Raw genomic sequence first — 19,626 nt, 5'->3', positions numbered from 1 at the left:
TGCCACCCACCTGGGTCCCGAGCTTCCAGCTTCCTCTGCCGGGATCAAGAGTGATCTAGGCTGCAGACTCTATTAGAAACTCAGCTGAGGAGGCTCAAGGCTTCTGAGAATCCTGCACACGTGCTAAATTATTTTCAGTTAAGTCCTGGCTCTCCAAACTGGCACACCAACAAACAGGGCTTCTGCTCCCTGTGGCACAAGAACACTTTAGAGAGTAGAATGCCAAGCATGTAAATGACGAGCCCCCAGATCTGGGAAATCAGAGGCTAGGGGATCCTAGGAACCGTGGCAAAGATAAAGAGATGAGAGGAGGTGCAAATGTCCTGGTCTCTGTGAAGCAGGTGGTGAGAATCAGGGAACGCTGGCTGGGTTGCAGGTGGCTGGAGAGAAGGCGTGCAATGTGATGTGACTTTTTCCAATGTCCTGCGACCTGACAGCCCAGGGAATCTGAGTAGAAGAGCACAGGAGGAAAAGAGAAAAGATGAGGAAAGCTTGTAGTTGAGTTACACATTGCCTTGAAGAGACTGCATATCATTTGAGCAAAATTTACTTCTAGTTAAATCAGATCCTCCTTTCCCAGCCACTCCCGGGAAGTTTCCAAACATGACCCAGCATTGGTGTTCAGGATTGCTTTTAGCCTGAGCAAAGAAAGAAGACATTCTCTGAGTGAATTCTTTAAATTCAGAAGACTTTCTGACCTAGAATCTTAACTCCCAAAAGAAAAGAAAGAAGCAAGATCTCAAGGGGGCCGGGAAGGCATATTGGAGGGCGGGTATCCATTTCCCCTGGACAGATGAGCAGTCCTCTTGGAGGCAGGGTAGAACCAGGAGAGATTTGGGAATGGGGAAGGAAGGGAGCACACACCCAAGCCAGCCCCATCCTTCTTGGGATAAGTTGGGGTGACCGATGCCATCGTTGGGAGCATGACAATGATGTCTCACTTGTGTCTTTACAATCTGCAAAGCACTTGTGTGCACAGCTCATTCCATGCCCTCGTCACACACCAGGGAGGTGAGACAGGTCGGAATCAGGCATCATCACCCCACAGTGAATGGTTTCCCCACCTCTACCTCCAAAGCACTGACCAGATAGCGTTCTGGCTACTTTCCCCAAAGCGCTCATGTGGTGTTGGGGCGTTTTTTTTTTTTAAGAGTGCAGATGTTAATTCCAAACTCCTAATTTATCTACCCCTCTGCCCCGCCCCGCCCTGCACTACCCGCTTTGGTGACCATAAGCTTGTTCTCTATGCCTGTGAGTCTATTTCTGTTTTGTAAATAAGTTCATTGGTATCATTTTTTTTAATTCCACATATAAGTGATATCATATGGGGTGTGTCTTTCTTTGTCTCACTGACTTAGCTTAGTATGATAATGTCTGGGTCCATCTATGTCACTACAAATGGTATTATTTCACTCTTTTCTGTGACTAATATTCCATTGTGTATAGGTACCACATCTTCTCTATCCATTCCCCTGTTGATGGACATTTAAGTGCTTCCATGTCTTCGCTATTGTAAATAGCGCTGCTCTGAACATCGGGGTGCATGCATCTTTTAGGATTAGAGTTTTCTCCAGATATATGCCCAGGAATGGGATCACAGGATCGTATGGTAGTTCTATTTTGAGTTTTATTAAGGAACCTCCATACTGTTCTCCATAGTGGCTGTACCGGTTTACATTCCCATCAGCAGCGTAGGAGGGTTCCCTTTTCTCCACACCCTCTCCAGCATTTATTACTTCCAGACTTTTAATGATGGTGGGCATTGTTGATACTTGGCTAGAGGACTCAGGAATACCTAAATTTGATCCGCCAAGCAAATCCCTTCCTCCCTCCTGACCCCCTCAGGGAGATGTACAGATAAGGGATAAGGGATGAGAGACCCCAGGCCTGCGCTATTTTTAGCTGGGCTTCTTTGGGGCTTCAACACAAGGATGAACCTCCAGGTCATGGTGGGGACTTCTCCCACTCCCCAAGCATAAATCCAGCCTTCAACTCCAAGCAAAAGCCCATCGATTTGTGAAGAAGAGAAAAGAGCAAGAGACTCCGTCCCAGCGGGGCGGGCTCTGCCTTTCTCTCTCTAGCCAGGAGAGCAGCAGGGTGGAGGGAGCCAGGAGCAGGAATAATCAGAGGATGGCCCAAATGGGACTTCTTAAAACCTGGTGGCCTCACCCACTGGCAAAGGAGACCCAGTCAGTGTCCTGGAAACCAGCTCTCTGGGATTAGAACTGGGGAGAGGGAGAAGGGGAGGTGTCTTCTCCTCTGTATTTGTACACTAACCCATGAGGGTGTTGAGGGTAGCCTCCAGCCTTAACCGTCCTTAAAGCTCTGTTTCCATCCTGATCGCTGTGTGTCACACAGTATGCTCAGAAGAGATTTCTCCTTTCTAAAAGGACGTGGGGCTCCGATTTCACGGCTAGTAAGTGGCAGTTCTGGAACTTGGACTCAGGGTTTTGAATTAGGTGTGATTTGCTTTACATGAAGCCACTCTCCCATGTGACATCTTTCTAGGACAGGGAGAAACGTGACACTTGGGTTCAGGAGTGCGTGAGTCTCCTGAAGATGAACGCACACTTTTTGTGTGTGCATTTGCTGGGGAAAAGCTCCCTGGGTTTCAAACGGGTCTCCTTCCCCCTTTTCTGAATGGATAGAATCCTCAAGACCGCCTTGTGTTCACATTTTCCCCTTTGGAAGGTGTCCAGCCTGTAGTTTCAAATCAGGAGAATTGACTCACATAGGAATGTATTTTTTCTAACTTGAAAAAAATAAAGCAAATAACTTTTCAGACCTAAAATATCTCTGTCAAGTGAGAATGACATGGGAATGTCATGAAGACGATTGAAAGACAGATGCTTTTGGACACTAATCCCCACCAGTAACTATATTACCTTAGAGGATCACCTAAATAGTTGCTTTAAAGGCTCAATACATTACCGAATCTGAGCTGGAAAACAAATAAAAGAACTAGTAATATTAGAATTATGCCCAAAAGGGTTTTTTCAGATTTTTTTTCAATTGCTTGTGGTAGTGGTTAGCGGAGAATTTGGAGATATGGGAGGAAGAGAAGAAAGCCTTCAGTGATTTAGTGAATTTTTCATATTTGTTACTTAACATGAGTATTTATCAGGATAAGGTTGATTGTGCTGCTGTAATGAATCATCCCCACATCGCAGGGGTTTAAAGCCACAAAAGTTTATTTCTGCTTATACTACAGTCGCCACGGGCTAGCAGGGACGTCTGCTCTTCAGAATTGCTAAGGGACCCAGGCCGACGGGGGCTCCCTCATTCTAGGACGCCACCAGCTTCACACAAGATTTCAGAGTTGACTGCAGCAAGGTCATTTCTGCTCATGGTCTTTTACCTACAGCAAGTCACATGGCCAAGCCCAGCATCAAGAGAGGCGGGGATGTGCACCCAGAAGTGAGCCCTGGGTGGTATTTAATCCCCAAATCCTGTCTCAGGCATCCTTTTCTATGGTGAGCTGACTTCCCAATTGCCATGTGGCATAGAAAAGAACAAACACAAGGGTTTATGCCCCTCATCTAAATAACCATTTTTTATCTGACCTGAAGTTGAACAACCATATTTACACTACAGACTTAAAACTTCCTCTACAAAGGATACAGGTCTAAAATCTGTGGAAAGAAAATGTTTGTTTGGGAAGAATTTATCTGTTTATTTATCGTATAGTTGATTTACAATGTCAGGTTAATTTCAGGCGTACAGCTCAGTGATTCAGTTATACATATATAACTGAATGTTATAACTTCAGTTATAACATATATAACTTCAGATTCTTTTCCCTTTTAGGTTATTACAAATTAGAGTAGAGTTCCCTGTGCTCTACAGTAGGTCCTTCTTGGTTATCTATTTTATATACAGTAGTGTGTATCGGTTAATCCCAAACTCCTGATTAATCCGCACCCCCCCTTACCCCTTTGGTAACCATAAGTTTGTTTTCTATGCCTGTGAGTCTGTTTCTGTTTTGTAAATAAGTTCATTCGTATCATTTTTTTAGATCCACATAAAAGTGATATGGTGGTATTGGCCTTTCTCTGTCTGGCTTACTTAGTATGATAATCTCTAGGTCCATCCATGTTGCTGCAAATGACATTATTTTGTTTGGGAAGAATTTATTAACCAGTGCCTCCAACTAGTTCAGGAATCTAATCTGTGAGAAAGCACATTGGTGGCAGCCCACCTCAAGAGGTTGAGTGAAAATTAAAATGTTCAAGCTACAGTTGTCTCTTAAAATGTGTGTCCACAGATTTCACAGTGCTGAGTTTCTGAAGAAGTGCATTACGTTTAAAGTGTAGATACTCTGTAAGGTGCTTTAACACACGTTGGTCACTTTCAGACCATCAATGAACCCCTTTAAAACACCATGGTGCTGCACTGGCTTGGGCAGCGGGGGATAATTGAAAAGGATGTGGAGAAAATTGGCTTTGCCCCTGCTCAAGAGTGACACCCAAACTTGAGAAGCGTTCCGTATTTTGGGGAGAAGATGAATAAAGTTTCGTGAACGGATGGTGACGATGGCTGCCCAACAATGAATGTACTTAATGCCACTGAATTGTACGCCTAGTGGTTAAAATGGTAAATGTTATGTGTATTTTACCATGATAAAAAATATCATGTTAAACTGATAATATTTTGGATATATTCAGTTAAATAAAATATATTATTAGTATTTAAAAAAAAAGTTGGTTAAACACAGCTGGGGCAGACGACTGCCTTGCAGTAACAGATTGTGCTATAAAAAGGCAGAGGATGACTGCCCAACAATTATAACACTTTATTTTGAGCACTTTATTTTGAGTAATGCATGACAAGTATGGGCCCACTCACTGCAGACGTAGTAACTCACTTGCCCCTTACAAGAACGCTGATGGAGTTATTATTCTTGCCATTGGACAGATGAAGAAACAGAACCTTAAAGAGGTTGACTCTGGTCCAAGGTCACATGGCTGCTAAGAGACGGGTGAGGATCAAAGCCAGGTCGGCTGGCTCCCAAGCTCTTGGCTTTGCCCAGCCCCAGTGCGCAAAGTTGAGGATGCCCATGAAAATGGCCAGTAGCAGCCACGAATCCAGGATGGTGTCGAGGCTAGCGTGGTGGCCTGGGTCGGCCAGGCAGGTAACAAAATCAAGGGTCATTAGACCTGCATCGCTGTGAGCCCTGCTTGGTTCCCAGGGCACGCATCTCAGCCGCGTCCTCGGGAATGGAGGTGGGTATAAAGTTCAGAGAAATGATCGGGCTCAGACCAAGGATAGAGGGACCCTCTTTTGTGGTGGGTTTACTTCTTTACTGGTGGAAGTCTACCGTCCACAGGATCCGTGAACACGTGCAGTGCTCTCACGTGAGTTCTGAGCAAGCCCATCCCTGGGGGCTGTAGGTTTCACTCTTCACACTGGCAGGAGGAGTCGGGAAGCAGCAGGTCAGTGCAGCCCACCATTGACTGGGCAGTGTGTCTGTGCGGGGCACAAGAGCCATTGGACTGGTCCATTGGGAGTTGCTCACCCAATGGACCAGGGCTACACCCTGACCCTCTGCTGATATCAGAGGTGAAAACAAAAGCTTTGGTGAGCAACCCAAGTCCCACTGGGAGGGCTGGGGTTAAGAGAACTCACGCCCACCTGCACTCCCCCACCGACCTGCTCCCTCCCATGCCCACCTGTACTCCCCAAGTCCCTGAGGCTGGAGTTCAGAGCCAGCCCAGGGGCGAGTGGACACCATCTGACCAATACCCATCCTTCCTCAGACAGCCACCACTTCCCTGTGTGCAGACACCCCCCCCCCCCCGCATGTTTCCTCATTTTATCCTCGCAGAGTTCCCGAGTCAGTGATGATGACACAACTATGCAAGTGTGAGTCTGAGGTCACAGTGTAAAATCCAGAGTTGTAGCTGTGACGGAAGGGATAGAAAGCATTTAAACACAAATTGCTATTTCTTTTCACAGCACGAGCACAACTTCTTTCTGTTATTATAGCTTCTCATTTAAAAGCTTTCAAGGAATTCCTGAAGGCTTCAGATGATAAAGAGGAACTAGGCTGGGTTTATCCTCCTGTGGAAATTGTCTGTCCTCTTGTCTGTCAGCCCAGCTGGACTGCAAGTCTTGTGAAAGCTGAGGCTGTGGCTTTTTCCTTTGATTTTCATTGCCTGTTCCCTGAGTTCCACAGCATTGCTCCTCCTGGAAACGTTCCCCAAGGAATACGCCCCCACCCCCTCACCACACTCAGGTCTTAGCCTTTTCAAAGATGCCTTTCCTAACCTCTGAGTTCACTATTGTTCTCCTATCCCCAGCCTCCTCCCCTATCTCTATCATTCCTATGTTTTGTTCTGACATACATTTTAACCATGTGTTTGTTTGTTGTCCTTCTCTCCCTACTAGAATATCAGCTCCACGAGGGCAGGGATTTTTTTTAATAGATTTATTTATTTTATTTATTTTTGGCTGTGTTGGGTGTTCGTTGCTGCACGCGGGCTTTCTCTAGTTGAGGTGAGCGGGGGCTTCTCATTGCGGTGGCTTCCCTTGTTGCAGAGCGTGGGCTCTAGGCACGCGGGCTTCAGTAGTTGCGGCACACGGGCTCAGTAGTTGTGGCTTGCGGGCTCTAGAGTGCAGGCTCAGCAGTTGTGGTGCACGGGCTTAGTTGCTCCATGGCATGTGGGATCTTCCCGGACCAGGGCTCAAACCCATGTCCCCTGCATTGGCAGGCGGATTCTCAACGACTGGGTCACCAGGGAAGCCCAAGGGCAGGGGTTTTTGTTTGTTTGGTTCACTGCTGTAATCCCAGTGCCTAGGACAGGGACGTTGAACGAATGAATGAATGAATGAATGATTATATAAATGTGTGTAGCACAGCTCTTGGCCCCAAACAATCTATGTACTGAGACGTTTCCATTTCTGATTTTTCCACTGAGCTGCAAACATACAGTAGCTTCAGTTGCCAATCTAACAGTCCCACTTGGCTGTCTAAGAAGAGTGACCAAACAACACGGCCTTAGAAACACTGACTGCCACCCACCGGTCTCCCCACACCGTCCTGACTCTGTCTTCCCCATCTCAGGTACAGGTACCATCATCCACCCAGATGCTCAAACAAAAATATCCTTAACACCTTCCCTTCCCCTACGCTCACGTCCAATCCATCAGCACAACCTGGTGGCTTTACGTCCAAGATGAATCCCCGCTGTGTTAAGTTCTCTCCATCCAGGCTACCGTTCTAGTCCAAGCCAAGCTACTAGAACTTCTTGCCTTGATTATACACAGTCTCCTAGCTATTCTCTTTGTACTCGTGTCCTTCTATAACCTCTACCTTCTAAAGCAGATAGAATGATCTTTGGAAAATGCAGATTGAATTACATCACTTCCCTGCAGAAAATTCTTCCCATGGCTCAGTCTATCACAGCAGGTAGACTGACCCCAGCTCCTTGCCAGGGCCTCCAAGGCCCCTCACTGCAGGCCCTGCCTCTACCCCACCTGCTGTCACACACCCTGTCCCATCCTCCCTGTCTCACCCCGTTCCCTGCACTCCACCCACAAGTTTCTGGAGCACGACAGCTCCTTCCCGCCTAAGGACCATCGTTCTTACTCTTCCCTCTGCCTCCAGACCTTCACAAAGCTGGCTTCTTTCCATGCTGTCTCACGGTAATGCTATCCACCCCCCCCAAAGTGGGACCTTCCCTGACCCCCCATCTAGATCACATCACCTTCAGCCCTGTCGCTCTCTCATATCACCCTCTGCTGCATTTCTTTGTTTCTTAGCACTTACCACTGTCTAAAATTATCATGTAAGTTTATTTATTTGCGTGTGTATTTCCTGTCTCTCCCCCCCCCGCCCTCCCCCCAAGACAACATGTAAATTCATTTCCATGCAAGTGTGAGCTTTGTCTGTAAAATGCCGAGAACAATGGCAGGCTCATCATAGGTGATGGAGAGGATGCATACGCAGCCAATCAGTGGCAGAGGGACTGGAGTTCATGGGCAGGAAGCCCAGTAGCTGGGAGACCCTGGTACCTGGGTCTTACACTAACATGTAAGACTGAGCTGGATGTTAGAAGAACCCATCAGTAAGGACCTGGGGTTTAGACAGGTGCTCAGTCCCTTACAGGCTGGAGCTTCGAGACCCAGACAGGGCAACCAGACATTTGGGGAGGGGGGTACCAAGGTAGGGGCAGAACTGGCCAGAAATCTAACTGACAGCGAAGCCCCACCACAGGGGAAGGTACAGATCAAGTAAACGTTGGTCCCCAGAGTGGGGATCCCAGGTTAGCGCTTCACGCTTTTAAAAGGCAGGGTCGCGATTTGTACTTCCCTGGCTGGCTTTGTGACTCTCTTTTCTTCTCCCTAACTGAAAGATGTCCTGTTCTGATCCTACCAGGCCATTTGTGATCAGCTAATTTACCAACTGCCATGGCCACCTATGTCTTGGCATGACCCTCAAAAGAGTCGATATGCACTAAAATAGCCCCGTTAGTAAATAGCTTCCTGTTTCAGGGGCCAAACGAAATCAAAACTAACTAGTATCAACTGTCTGCTTAGCACACGCATGTAACCGTATAATCTCACACGATGCTCAAACAGGGAGAGAGCGAAAGAAACATCAATCTACAGGAGTCTTGTTTGACTGTCCGTGGTGACCAACAGCTTCCTGGGTATAAACACTCATGTTGCTGGGTTCACGTCTCCAAAACAGTCAGCAGGCAGACGGTCTTGTCTGTTGAATAACAGTCCTGGGTCTGTCAGTTTGGCTGCCAACCTGGTTTGTAAATTCTCTCCTCTGAAGATTGCACAATTGTCCTCACTTTGTGACGATGTGGGCTGGCTCACGGCTGCTAATGGGTCGGCCTCTCGCTCAGTGACTCAGCACTGCTCCAGTAGCAGGGCAGACTTCCTCCTCCCTGAATCTGCTGGAGGAAAATGATGCCTTTCTCTGTGAGCTTGTCCCTTCTGGTGCCTGCTGAGAACTCGTGACCTCATGCACTGTGTAAAGCCTTCCATCTTCAAAGAACCCACTCCTGCTTTTTGCAACAGCACGGAGGGGTCTTGAGGATGTTGGGCTAAGTGAGATAAGTCAGACAGAAAAAGACAAATACTGTATGATCTCACTTGTATGTGGAAGCTACAAAAGCTGAACTTAAGGTGTAGGGAGAAGGATGGTGGTTGCCAGGGTCTTGGCAGGTGGGGGAAATGGGGAGAGGTTGGTTCATCTTCCAGCTAGAAGATGAATAAGCTCTGGGGACTTAATGGACAACATAGTGACTATAATTAACTGTATCCTATACTTTAAAGTTGTTAACAGAATAGATGTTAAATGTAATCACCACACACAAAAAATAACAATTACGTGAGGGATTGGTGGTGTTAACTAACATTATTTTGGTGATCATCTCACAATAAATATGTGTCTCAAATCCAGGGCTTCAAAATCATCCCTGGTGTCATTAGATGTCTTTCCATTATGATATATATACCACTTACGAGTAGGGATTGTGGCTTATGCCATTAACTAATTATGTTACTAATTACTTATTTATTAAATAATTTATTACCCCCAATTGATAAAAGATTTGCGGTAGCTCACACAAATGAATATAATCTAAGAAGATAAGATTAACAGTTGAAGTAGCTCAAGTGAAAGAGGAAGCAAGAAAAGCAGAGGTATTTTCTCATCCCTAACACCCCTGATGGTGTCTCACCGTAGACACTCATAGGTACTCTGATTCTGCTAATAGTCTATGGAGGACAAGACACTGTAAAGATATGGTTCCTTCCATCTGTATATCATTTTATAATGTTAAAGGTATCCACATGTATTACATCATGGGGACTAATGCATTCACAGGAATATATTTTTGATCTTTATTTTATAGATAAGGAAATCAAGACTCAGAGACGTGAAGTGACTTGGCCAGGTACACTGGCTGTAAGTGGGAAGCTGGCGCTTAAAATCCAACTTTCTTGATTCAAAATTGGGTGCCCCATCTGCTGGAAGAGCAAGGTTTATATGAAAAGGAAGAGACATGGAGAATGAGAACATTCCTGGAAACTGAGGTAAGGGTACCAACAAGCCAGGAAAAGAGGAAAGAATCAGTTATGGGTGAGGAACTAACACAGTAACCTCAAGTCCTTCCAAAAGAAGATGTCTACATAAGAGTGGAATGACCCCTACCGGGGATGGAACAGAATAAAAGAACCTGAGCTATGCTGAGGGGCTGCTGATGGTACCGGGGTGGGGGGGGGGAGCTGGAAAGCACTGCAACCTAGGGCCATCACAGATTTACGACGTTGATTATCACAAGTCTGTAGCCAATTGGCACTATTGGTACTTGCCTTCAATCAGACTGTGATTTGACAGTTCTAGAGCATGAAAAAGCAATGAAAATTCTGTTGATGGTCTAATTCCTCACACGTCTGCTCTGAATGATGCAAGTGGGAGGCAGAAAAGGTGAGCTGGATCGATGATCCATCCGCATGATGTCCTGTTGAAAGAATTATTAGTAGCACCATGATAAAGAAAAGCTTCCACTGGCATCTAAAAGGAAGTATTGCCAATATTTGGGACAAAGTTTTCACAGTTCGATTGAAACCTCTACTCTTTTCTGGGCATTCTCTCCCCCAGAGTCCTCTAGGTGAAGGGGGGTATCTACTAACCAGGCCAACTGTCAGGCAGAGCTTCCTCGGGGGCTCTTTCACTCCTGGTACCCTGGGAACGTTGTGAAGCTGGAGGTGTTGCACTCAGCACGCCAACCAGCACCGTGCCCCACCAGCATCCTCACATCTTGTCTGCTCGCAGAGAAACGGACCCCAGCGCCTTCTATGAGACCGCGGTCATCCTTCTTTCCTCAGAAAGCCCACCCGCATCTTGAATAGGATAAACATTTTTTAAATCGTTAATAAATTTACTCAAAATTAGAGTAATAATGGAATTTATTTAAATTTAGAGTAGCAGAGCAATGAGGATCATAATTAAAATCCAAATATGGAAACATCAATTGCACATGTTTTCACTCAGTATTGAGCTAGGCACTGCAGCGTACACCCAAGTAGAGTCTAGTGTCAGGGGACGGGTGGTCCTTGCCCTTGAGGGGATTAGAGTTCAGCTAGACAGTCACTCGTCCCCAGCCTGCTCCTGCTTTGGGACTTGGACCAGCTAATGCCTCAGACTACACGACTGCATTTAACTTAGGTTCTGGTTATGTCCTCAGACTCTGCCCTCCTTGACCCCCCGCCCCGGGGAAGGATGCGATAACCAAACTCGAACAAGGGAGAAAGCAGAGACAGCAGAGCACTGGAAGCTGCATCGGGTAGCGTGAGCCATAACTGTCTAGTAATTCAGAGGACCAAGGGATGATGCAGATGGAATCAGCGGGAAAGGTGGCTTAAAGGAGGAGCAGAGGCAGAGAGACCCGTGCTAGAATTCCAGCCCCTTTCCTTACTGTGTGTGTGACCTTGGAAACATCACTCGACCTTTTATGACTCAGTTTCTCCATTAAACACAAGTCAAGTTGTGATGGCAGCTTTAAAAGAGATGGCAGAGGGTTTCATATATAGAAAGCATTACAAGACAGGAAATTAAAACCAAGCTGGGGATTCGCTCCTTGTGACAACTCTGCACTGGGGAAGCATTTATTTTTAGACTTTCTAAACCTTTGCAATTTATGTCAGAGGATTCGGGGAAAGAGCATAGACTTTCCCTTTGGGATGAAATGAGCTCCAAAGCGTGAGTCATCCCTTGACCTGTGCGATCTGCTTCGTATGTTCGGATCAATGTTCCACAGGGCATTTCCCTGCTTCCTGGCCAAATTCACAGCTGGGGGAGTGGGAGAAACACTAGGGACCTCTTCCAGGAAGACCGCTGAGTAATTGTGACCAGGTGCATCCTGGGGTGATGGCGGCCCTGGGAGGAGCGGCCGCCTTAGTGCATCAGCTAAACCGTGAGGATGGGGGCGGTCAGATCAGGGGATGGGGCAGGGGGAGGAAGTAAGCAGACTGTCCTGGGCACAGAACAAGGAGTCTGGGGAATTGAGAGATGATTCTCAATCCTCTCCCTATTCTCAGGTCATCAGAGATTGGTACTCTGGGCTCTTCATGGAGTTTTGCACCCCCGGTCTAACTGTGTGACTGATTTCTCTGGGGCTAAAATGCAATCTGCTGGTCTAGCCTGATATGACATCCAGTGCCCACCCAGCTGCCCTAAGCGATGAGCCCACAAAACTGAACAGGTTCTTGTTAACCCATCAGGGCTTTACACATAGTCGTAAAACGATGGTTCAGACCAGGTTCACAGCAGCCCTACACTCCTCTTCACAGGGACTTAGACCCTGTTAGTATGAATTTGGTGTTGACTCCAATGACATATTTTTGTTCCTAGATTCTCTATACTACAGAGAAAAGCCAAAGTGCTACAACAGAAAAACAAAACAAAAACAATATTACAAAGCACTTCCCCAGTACTGCTTTTTCTTACTTAGATCACCGCTGCTTTATTTGTCCTGACTGCAAAGCTCATTGTTTTTCTTCATTCATTTCTGACTAGTCCCCTTTGGATAAACTGGTGGCCACTGTGGCCATATCTTTCAAAAGCTCTGTAATTTTAGTTATCCGTAAGAGACGTGCGTCCTATGATATTTAGATGTTTGAAGTTATCTAAATTTCTTTCTTGAAGTTTCTGTATTCCTGGATTGTATTATTGTCGCTTCATAAAGTCTTTAGCTAAGGAATTGTCAGATGCCTTTTTCTAATCTACATTACAAATGTCCTGGTATTTCAAACACATTTTACGTTCCTGGAGCCACATTCTGTGACCCTTTTTTGAGCCATCTGGCTACCCTGGCAATCTCTCTCACCCCCAAACCAGGACAGCTCTTGGGCAAACAAGTATTTTCCCAAGTTCTCAAGGCCTTCCAACACTACTTCCTCCCCACCCTGCTGTGCGGTTACATTTTTTTTTCCTTTTTAAAGTTTGCCATCTTGATTTATCAGTTATCAACCTTTCATTTTTTATCTCCAAATGTTACGGGGTTTTTTGTTTTTGTTTTTTTTGCGGTACGCAGGCCTCTCACTGTTGTGGCCTCTCCTGTTGCGGAGCACAGGCTCCAGACGCACAGGCTCAGCGGCCATGGCTCACGGGATCCTCCCGGACCGGGGCACGATCCCGTGTCCCATTGCGCCACCAGGGAAGCCCAAATGTTACGGTTTTAATGGTCTTTTCTGCTTTGCTGAAAGCCACATTTAACTCAACTTTTTAGTTAAGTAAAAAGCAGTGAAAAGATGTTTTCCAAGAATAACTCAAATATTAATGAAGATCCAGAATAAGATATCTACGGCAACAAACTACAAAAGTAACATCATAATGGGCAAGCATCCGTTTACAGCCTGTTTATCTTCAGCAAAAAGTCGGTACGTGAAAATCTCAAGGTACGGATAGACCACCCCGGCAGCTGTCCGTCGTGCCAGGACTTGATTTATGTCCCATTGCTTTGTGATGTTTGTGAAATTAAATATCAACACCCACAGACATGGTGATCCAGCCCCTCCATCCACTTACTTCCTAAAACTGGATCTGTGACTTGTAACCGTTGGTTTACCAACCTCAGGTTCCAGGGTTCTTATTCCTCTCTTAAAGTTCTCTCTCTGATTCCCCTTCCTCTTCTGTTGTTTAGTCGTTGGCTTTCTCCCTCCTTCCTTCCACGCAGACAGTTCTGTTTGACTTTACAGGATGTATTTTCATCCTTTCCCATTGTCTTTTCCTTGAGACCTACACATTAGGAATGTAAAAAGCAACACCATGTACATACCATCCTTTTTCAAAATGTATGAGAGTATCAGGTCAAACCAAGCTGCCCCAGAGACCCTGCCTGAGTGACTTGATATACTGACTGTTACATGTTACTTCATTTCCATGTGCTCATGTCATCCCCAGCAGATGGTTAAGTGACTTGAGAATGGGTACATTCATCTTCATAAGCACCTCCCCACCCAAAGTCCAGCACAGTGTTTTATACTTAGTTACCCCTTACGTTTTTATTGAATGAATAACTATCCCATTTAGCTACAACAGTTCTCTTCAAATCTGGGTGGAAAATTTCCAGTTTCAAACCCATACTCTGTATACGCTTTGCTCCACAGCCTTTGCCAATTTATCTCCTCATAAAATAGTGATAAATCAATGTTTCCTCAGCCAATATTTCTTTGGAACACAGGACATGCGTAACGGCTGGCTAGTCCCTGCGTGGGTGTGGAACACGGCAGAGTTGCCTAGCTGTTCTTTTTCAAGACCTAGTTCATCACTCTCCCGGAATATGTCACATATTACTTCACTGTTAAGGCTTATTTTATTTTCTTCATTCTAAAAGTTGGAAGCAATTTGGATAGATCTTTTAGGAGTATAACTATGATTCCTTATCGGCAATCCCACAATTTCATCTAATTGTAATTAAATTTTAATTTTTTATCAGAGTAACCCAGAAACAGCTTAGCAAGTCAACCAGTACCATAAGGCTTATCATAAAAGAGCAGTCCCCTCACCACACTTTTCTCTTTCCTAGTTACCGCTCCCCAGGTGGACTCAGTTTTAACTCTCTCAGCGGCTGCTTCTGGTTTATGCCTCGCTATTTCAAAATAGCATCCTGTAAGAAAAAGGTTTTTATTTTCAAATTTAGATATTGTCTATTAACCTTCTATAATAAAAAGGGGATTTGGGTCTCTCCCATGCCCCCCAAACACACACACACACACACACACACATACATACACACACACATACATACACACACACGAACACACACTCTACTGTCTCTGTACCCAATTATATTCTTACTTTGTTCAAATCAAGATAGAAGGTTTACATTCAGATGGCTAACATCCGATTACATCTTCATTATTTACAGCTGAATCTTGTAAAACGCTATTATGTCACTTCCTTTTTGAAGTGAAAGAAATTAATTTAATTAATTAATTAACTAAATTAATTTTTTTAAATTATTTTTCTATATTATACTAAATCATCCCCACATTTTCCCACAAATTTACATTTCCTCTCAAGGTATTCAAGCCATCAGATAATCTTTTCTCCTTCTGATATGTCAATTCATGATTATTACTGTTATTGTTTGACTACATCTCCCCCTGAGCGGTCTCTCGGTTCCTATCTGTCCTGCTCTTGTGCTAGGCCTGGTGGCTCATCTGATCTCCAGGGACTTTCCTTATCAACCATCGCATGAATTCCCTTTGCCCCTTCCTCTCCTGTGTTGGATCCCTGATTCCTAAACCACAAATCTCCTTCTTTCTTTGGTTTACTCCCTCAGTTTGGTGGAACTAATTTCTAGCTTCTTGGGCAATAATAGGAACAAATGGAGATAACTTTTCTTGAGAGCTTGAATGTTGAAAGATATTTGTGTTGTGTCCTAACACTTGATTGGTGGTTTGGCTAGGTACAGAATTATAGATTAGAAGGTATTTTCTCTTAGGATTTTGGAGGCATTACCAATTGTCTTCAAGTTCCCTGTGTTCTTTTTGAGAAACGATGCCATTCTGATTCTCAATAATTTATATACGACCTGGTTTTGATGCTTTGTTTTGTTCTGGAAGATTTTAGGATCTCTTTTATCACTAAATTCTAGCTGGTATGCCCTGGAGTAGTCCTTTGAAATTCCACTCATTATCCTGTATAATCAGCTTTCCATCGAGAAGCTCATTGCTCCCATTTGAGAACTTGAGTTATTTCTAAGATACTTCCTTCTCCTCCAGTTTCCATGTATTCTCTTTCTGGAATGTCTACTAGTTAGGTATGAGATCTCCTGGAGAAAGCCTGTGCTTTGCTTATCTTTTTTCTCTTCCTTTTTTCATGTTTTTGTCTTTTAGTTCTACTTTATGAGAGAATTCTTTACTTTTTCCTCTAATCTTTCTATTAATTGTTTTAAAAACACCATTAACGTAATTTTATTTTTCAAAAGCCAGTCTTGCTCTTAGAACAGAACGTCCTTTCTTGTTCGATGATTATGGTACGTTTTCTGTGTTCTCTGAGGGTTACAAATGTGTAAAAGGCTTCTTTTCTTTGAGTTTCTTTGTTTCCTATTATTCTGCTTGTTTTTGTCTTTCACAGTAAAGACTTCTCTCAAACGCCCAGTGAGCCTGGCCACCTTTTTATGGCTAAGAAGAAGGAATTAAAAGGCTAAAAGCAAGCTCTGTGTGTGTGGGGGGTGTCTGTTGACAGCTAGGTTTTACTATCAGATGAGAAAGCACCTATTGTTTTTTTGATATTTTAAATTCTTTCTGGCCTTCTTGTGGATTAATAAATTATATGTTACGATTCCATGATGATTACTCCACTATTGTCTCATTAGGTATGTTTTTTGTTTTACTTTTCTTAAGTTACTCTAGGTTTTGCAATATACATCTTTAATTTATTGTAGTCTATCTTCAAATAGTATTAAGCCTCTCTCTAAGCAGGAGCAGAATTGAATTCTGTTCTGAATTCTGAATTCTGTTCTGAATTCTGTGACACTTCTACTACTTCTGTTCTGTTCTTATCTTTAATAATATTTTCCTTTTCATTCTCTGTGTTTGTACTGGTATTCTTTTATGAAATTCCTGAGTTGAAGGTTGGCTTCACTTGCTTTTATTATTTTATTCCGATAAATGTATTAAAACTATAAAATTCTCCTCAAGTTCTCTCTAGGTATGTTTTCATTACATCCTCTTAGTTTTAACAAGTAAGTACCTTACAGTCATTCAGTTCTAAGTATTATGGCATTTTTTAAATGATTTATCTTTATCTCAGGAGATTTTGGTAGTATTTTATTTAGTTTGTATAATTTAGGTATTTAATTTAATTAACTTATTAGTTAAGTCATTTAGCTTTATTTAATTCCTTTTCATGTAGTTAGAATGTTCATTTAGTTTGTTAGTGTAGTTTAATTATTACTTCTTCGTTGGTTACTAATTATTTTTTATTTTATTCAGTTTTTTAATTATTTAGATTTTGTAATTATTTAGTGTAACTTTCAGTACTTTACTTAGATTTTAGATATTCTTTTGTATTTATTTATGATTTTTTTTTTTTTAGGAAACATCATCTATTTCTTTGAAATATTTCTTTGAAACTTTCATTATGACTTAACACATGCTCAGTTTTCGTGACTATTCCATTTTCACTCTCTATTCTATATCTGTTGGGTATGGATAGGTACACAGAGTAAGCTATATACACAGTACTTCAATCTTATAAATTGTGTTATTTGGATTCATTTATTTGTTGATTATTTCAGTGAATATTTATTCAACACCTATTATTTGCTGGACACTCTTCTAAGCATCAGAGATACAGTGCTAAACAAAAAAAAATCCCTCCCTTTCATGGAGCTTATATTCTAGTGGGGCTAATAATAAATACATAAACAATAACCACATATTATATGTTACACACATAGTAGTGATAAAAGCTTTGGAGAAAAATAAAGCAGAATAAGGGTGATAGAGAATTTAGGGTCTACATGGCAAGAGTTACTTCATAAAGAGTGGGTCAGGAAGACCTTTCTGAGAGAGTGGTATTTAAACATATCTTTAAACATTTGTTTATTTTTCTTTGTTTGATCTATTAGTTTGAAATGGGTATGTTAAAAGCCACCCAATACAACTGTTTTTCTTTTCACAAGTACGTGATGTCCCTTTTTGGTTAGTATGATATTATTTGTCTTGAATTCTGTTTTGTCAGATGTTAAAATTTGAACATCTGTTTTCTTTCAATCCATATTTGCGTAACTTTCTTGATCTTGTTCTACCACTGGGTTTGAATCCCAGCTGTGACACTGCTACTTCTTTCATCCTGGATCGATGATTTAACCTCTATGCTTTAATGTCCTCATCCATTAGGTGAGGATATTAATAGTAACTACCTCATCATATCATTATGAGGGCTAAATGAGTTAATTCTTGTAATGTGCATAGCACAGTGCCTGGCACAGAGTAAGTGCTTATAAAAGTAAGAAGCTGTAGAAAAAAATAAAGCTTTGTTTCAAATATTCATTTGCTTTTATTTCAAGTTTGTCCATTGCTAACAACATATTGGGTTTTTCCTTTATTTTTTAAAATCCAGGGTCAATTTTAATGGGTGTTTTAGATCCATTTACATTCACTCTAAGCATTTTAATTATATTAGAACATATTCCTGCCACCTTATTTAGCATTTTTCCATTTACTATACCTTTTTTTTAGTTTTTTAAAGATTTGTTTTGATGGGGACCATTTTTAAAGTCTTTACGGAATTTGCTACACCACTGCTTCCATTGTTTGTGCTTTGGTCTTTTGGCCTCGAGGCATGTGGGATCCCAGCTCCCTGACCAGGGATCAAACCCACTCCCCAACTTCCTTCCCCCCGCCCCCCCTCACATTGGAAGTCAAAGTCCCAACCACTGGACTGCCAGGGAAGTCCCGACTATACCTTTTATTTTTTCCCTTCATTTCCTATTTTACATTTGCTATATGGCATTTTCTCCCAACTAAAAATATAAACAGTGAATTGCACTGAACTTCTTATGAAACCATGTCCTTTTCTTTTTCCAATATTTCCACTATTTGTTCTTCATTCCCTTTTATACATATTTTGTATTATTGCTCATGAATGGTTATGTAGGTTTTGATTCCCACTCTGTAGTTTCCATATCACATACCCTCTTTTTTCATCTTCTGATATCATCTCTACTTCTACATGGTACCACCAACTTCACAGTTGCCCAGACCGGACTCTCTTCTTTCCTTCTTCCCCTACTTCCAATATAACGTCATGTCCTGTCAATTCTTCTTCCTAAATGTACCTTGAATGTCTGTGTTGTTTTCTTTCATCTGTGTCTGGATTATTGTACGCTCTTTCTACGTCTGGTCTTCTCCTCCATGCCCACCCTAGTACACTCTTCTACCCTATAACCTGTGATCTTCATATAATGAAAATCTGCTGATGTCACTACCTACTTAAAACTCTTTGGTGACATTTTACTGCCCTTTGGATTGAATGCTAATTCCTTATGGCTCGCAAGTCCACGCGTGATCTGATTCCTGCTGACTCGTAGCTCTTCCCTCCCAAACTCCTTGAGGAATTTCTTCGAGCTCCTCAAACACATCAGTTGTTCTCTTACCTTCACACATTTTCTCAAGTTGTTTCTTCTTCCTAGAACGTGTTTTCCTTCCTCTTGGCCTGGTTTAACTTTACTCAACATTCAGACCTCAGTTTAGATGTTTCCTCTGAGAAGTCTGCCTTGTTCAGGAAGCCCACAATCTCTTACGGTCCTCTGTGTTTCTTCCTCAGTATGGTGTTCTGTGAATGTTTGGGTTTTTATCTTCAATTTCAATATGCTCAGCAAAGACAGGGGCTGTTCTCGTGTCATGTGTCTAGGATGTGCCTGATGTAGGGAAAGTCCTCGGTGAAATGTACTGACTTGAGTTGCATGTCCTTGCCGTACTTCCTGTCCCTTGGGTTCTTTTAATTCTATAAATTTCTTTCAAATTCCATTGGCTTCTTAGAGACATCCTAAACATCCCCAACTCTTTACACTTTACTAACTTATATCTTACACTAAAATAATCCTAAATTGTTCACAACGTAATTTTCCATGGACTATCTCATTTAACTCT

The 19,626-nt window shown here is 42.9% G+C and overlaps 1 long non-coding RNA gene and 1 other non-coding gene across 2 annotated transcripts; both read left to right on the top strand.

Moving 5' to 3' along the window:
- Positions 1-4,386: 4,386 nt before the first annotated feature.
- Positions 4,387-4,493, top strand: LOC137209546 (U6 spliceosomal RNA). Its single transcript, XR_010936092.1, has one exon. It is a non-coding gene; the product is annotated as a U6 spliceosomal RNA (small nuclear RNA).
- A 4,318-nt stretch (positions 4,494-8,811) lies between these two features.
- Positions 8,812-12,715, top strand: LOC137208562 (uncharacterized). Its single transcript, XR_010935664.1, has 3 exons — positions 8,812-8,931; positions 9,870-10,050; positions 11,205-12,715. It is a non-coding gene; the product is annotated as an uncharacterized lncRNA (long non-coding RNA).
- The last annotated feature ends 6,911 nt before the right edge of the window (positions 12,716-19,626 follow it).

The sequence above is a fragment of the Pseudorca crassidens genome, chromosome 16 (assembly GCF_039906515.1).
Source record: "Pseudorca crassidens isolate mPseCra1 chromosome 16, mPseCra1.hap1, whole genome shotgun sequence".
Classification (NCBI taxonomy): domain Eukaryota; kingdom Metazoa; phylum Chordata; class Mammalia; order Artiodactyla; family Delphinidae; genus Pseudorca; species Pseudorca crassidens.
The sequence above is the reverse complement of the archived record's forward strand: the minus strand, read 5'-3'. Positions and strand labels throughout refer to the sequence as shown.